Genomic DNA, 4,193 nt, shown 5'->3' with positions numbered 1-4,193 from the left:
GATTTTTTTTAACCCAGTTGTATGCTTTTGAGTTTTCATGTGCATGTTGAGTTCAAGGGTGGATTAGAGTTAGGCTGTATGGATTATCTCTGGGTTTGGTGGTATTTACAGTCTCCAGTATGCTGCTATCAGAAATTCAGCAGAAGGTCAAAATAAAAGCTTAGGAATTAAATAGTTTGGTTTTCAGCTGCCCTTCTGCACAGGGGTGAATGTTGCAATAAATGAGAAAAAAACTTGTTTCTCTCTCTGAAGTGTCCTCAGTTATGCATTTTAAAATCAAATCCAGTGATTTCAGCTGGGAAAAAATTACTAATTCCAAACAAACAAGATATTCCAATCCTGAGCATAAATTTCAACTTGCCTGAACATCCTTGAAACCAGTGACTGCAGTCTTCCTCAATGACATTTTTCTTTGGGTGGCATAACTTGATGCAGCCAATGGTAGTTAAAGCTCTTTATGTAGCTTTGACAGCTCAGTAGGAGATGCTCTCTCTCAGCTCCGAATATTCAGAGCAAGATATAGCTAACAATATGGCAGCCTCCCAGTACCTACTCTACCCTTAGGTAGGCTGGTAGTCAGCCAGTTATCTCTCGTACCATGTTTGAATTCCAACAGCTCTTAAACATCTTTCTTCTGCTGTTTGTCTTTCTACACTGCATTTACTGAGGTTGGCTAACTGCTGATTTGTGTCTGACATTAGGGATTGTTTTTCCACACGGGGGGCTGTCTACCTGTCAAAGGCTTCCTTTCTGTTCCCAGGGGTGAATGGAAGAGAAGAGAATGACTGGAGAAAACAAATTGCTCCAGAGAAATACCCACTGTGCTGAGTCTGATACAGAAATACAAATGAGGAGTATTAGCATAGCCAAGGAATGCCAGCACACTGCTACACATAAACTTCTCAACACAGAAGTAGAACAAAGGCTTGACTTCTCTGGCATCTATACAGGCAAAGGGTGAATCATTCTCCATACAGCATTATTACTGATTTAAATTAATATTATTGGAACGTACACTGGATTTCAGCCAGGAAAAATAAATGCCAAGCGGTAAAATAATCATCTTTAGCATTTATCTGTGAGAAAGCTTGATTGCTATTTTTAAATGGACTTTAATTTGTCTAGAGAAGAGTTTGAGCACAGAGAATTTTGAAGATTTACACGTCAAAGTAAAGGAAAATACTCAGTTTGGTCTCTTTGCTGTATGCAATGCCAGGTGTACTGTATCTCTGTTTAGATGAAGACCTTTGTTATTAGAATATATTTTTCATAGATAAGTCTGACATGTTGCTCTGGAAGCAAGGAGAAAAGCAGAAGAAGGTACAGATATAGGTTAAAGATGTGAAATCTGTTTTAAGTACAAAAGGTCAAACTGACTGGCTCCTGCATGAGAGCAAAGAGAAAGATGGGAGAGGCCTCTCTTAACAGGAGATGAAGGAGATGTGCATGCAGTCCCTCCATCTTTCTGGATAGCTAATAGAACTGGACTACTACAGAGGGGAGAGACTGCTGTGCCCTTCATGACTGTTGAAACGACTTGTGTGCTTTTGAGTTTTCACTTGTCTTTTAAGGGCTTCATACCTGCTTTCAGATATAAGGCATAGGGGGTATGAGCACTGCTTAAGGAGCACCTCTGGGAAACTTGCTCCTGGGGAATCATGTTACCCCCGGCTGCATTGGCTGATGCATTAGGGGATGGATTAGAAATATTTATCATTCTTTGTGGATATGGAACAGCCTGCATGTGTCTTACTCCTCATTTTACCCATGTGTTTAGGTAAGATTCCTTTTATTAATACATATTCGTACTACTACTAAAATGAGGTATTACTCAAAGTATGGGTGCCAAATATGCCCCATAATGAGCATCTGCAATATACTGTGACAAAATGAAAGCCTGAAAGAAATATTAAAGAAAAGGACTTGAAAATGGAGTTTAGGCATTCTATTAATGTGACCTAATATGCTGTCATAAGGTATTTTGTTACACTTATAAACATAGCTCCTTTAGCTTGAGATATCTTGTAGTACCATGAAATTAGGGAAAAATAAGAAAGCATGGAAGTTATTACATTCAGGAGGTGATTTCACATACTGTGGGATATCCCGCTAATAGAAGATGTCATTTTACTAACACAATTTTGTATTATTCATACTTGCATACTGAATTTTCACTTTTCATATTGTAATTTGTATTTGATCTCATTATTATACTTTCCTAGACTGCCATATCACACTAGGGAGTTGTTAGGCAGAGTATTTGGTCTAGTTTTATTTTCCTGTTCATGCTGTTCCCCTCAGAGGTGTTGTTAAGCTGAGAGTTTGATGTTTTATATTTTTAATCATTTGTATACCTCAGAGGGCTAATTAGGCCTTAGTATTTGTGTGTGTGTGTGTGCATGTGTGTGAATATATGAAGTGTACTTGCCTGTGTGTGTGTGCGCGTGTGAGAGAGAGAAAGTATATTTCTCAATAGTAAATTAAAACATAGTAACATAAAGTTAGTAGTCTAAATATAGTGTTAGGAAATAATTAATATTGACCTAAACAGGATCTGTTAAATGCCTATGAAAAACTGGTTACTTTCTTATATAACTTAATATAGGCATTGACGTTCTCATGTCTGAAAGTCTTGGCATAAGCATGGCATACATGTGTATATTTTATAGCCTGCAAAGATATACTGAAAGTATATTTACTATATATAAATATTTCCATTGCATATACGCATAATTTCTTCTATGATGCCGTTAGGTATTTACAAAGTAGTGGCTATGGAAGAAATGCAAGTGATACTTTCAAAATTCACAGGAATCGAGATGTAGATTTTATGAATATGAGCATTTATATTATAATAGCACAGAAAAGCCCTATACACCTTAGCAGCCCATTGCGCTGCAAACATTTTTTATTATAATGACAAAATATAGCCATAAAATATAAAGAATAATTCCCCTTTTCTTTATGTTGCTACTTAAGTGTCCCTGACTATTTTGCTTCCTTGAGTCTTCAATTATTTTTTATAATCTTTTTTAAAAAATGGTTCTATTGCTCTCTTGTTTTCTATCTCTCTTTTTTTGCAGGTTTGCATTTATATGGATGTGTATGTGGGGGAGGGAGGTGTGCATGTGCACACAGAGCCACACCCAATCCTGTGCTTTTTCATATAGGTATACCTCTCTTAGGTGTTTCAGTCTTTTTCTGCAGCCTGTTTATTTTCCTTCTCATTGCTGCAATCACATTGCCCCCAGACACACAATAATCGCTTACAGCATGCAGGACTATATTGGACAGAGACTGCAGTCTGACAAATCGCAGAAATAAACATACGTATGCTCATCACCAAGGCAAGAACAACATTGCAAACAATGGCAAACCTATGAGGCATTCTGTAGTCCAAATTAGTAACAGTTATTGTTACTCATGAACGGTTGACCTCCTACCAGGACTGAACTGGAAATCAAGGCCAGCTTTGCAGGGGCCAATCTACTTTTGTCATTCAGCTCCCTCTCTGAACATAGTATTTCTTGTTCATATACTGTTTCAGGCAGATAAATGCACATATATCGATTCCCTTGCATGAAGCCAAGAGGTTTGATGTGGTCTTACCTTTTAATTCCATATTATAACACTTTGATGCCCAATCAAAAATGATGATTTCCATGGAAACTGGTGAACTTAAAAAAAATGTATTCATTGTGGGATTCTACTTGTAATGATTCCATATCTTTAAATTAAGCTATAAGGTATGGCTCTCTGAGAAACAAAGTCAGAAAGCACTGTTGGGCTTTTAAAGACTGATTGTCCCAGTTATTTTGGTCCCTTATTATCACCATTGTAATGTTTGTCCCACAGGCACTGGCTTTACTGAAACCAAACAGCACAATAACACTGAGTGCAGGAGAAAGTGAGATTGTAGTAACTGTTTAATCTGCAGTTAAAACAACAGGTGCCTGATGTGGCACCTTTGAGAGCATGTAGGCACTTCTCTCTTCTCTTAAAAAAGCCCAATAAACTCTGTAGCACGCATATCAGTAGAGTTGATTAGTATGCAGACATCATTGTATCGCCTCTGTGTACCTATAAAATAAAGCACTTTTCATCTGAGGGCCTTAAAACAACTGGCCAATCAGTAAACCTCAAAACACAACAGTGAGGGAATACCCATTTCACAGATAGGGAAATGAATGCAC

The sequence above is a fragment of the Gavialis gangeticus genome, unplaced genomic scaffold (assembly GCF_001723915.1).
Source record: "Gavialis gangeticus isolate Ggan-Ray unplaced genomic scaffold, GavGan_comp1, whole genome shotgun sequence".
NCBI classification, from domain to species: Eukaryota; Metazoa; Chordata; order Crocodylia; family Gavialidae; genus Gavialis; species Gavialis gangeticus.
The sequence above is the reverse complement of the archived record's forward strand: the minus strand, read 5'-3'. Positions refer to the sequence as shown.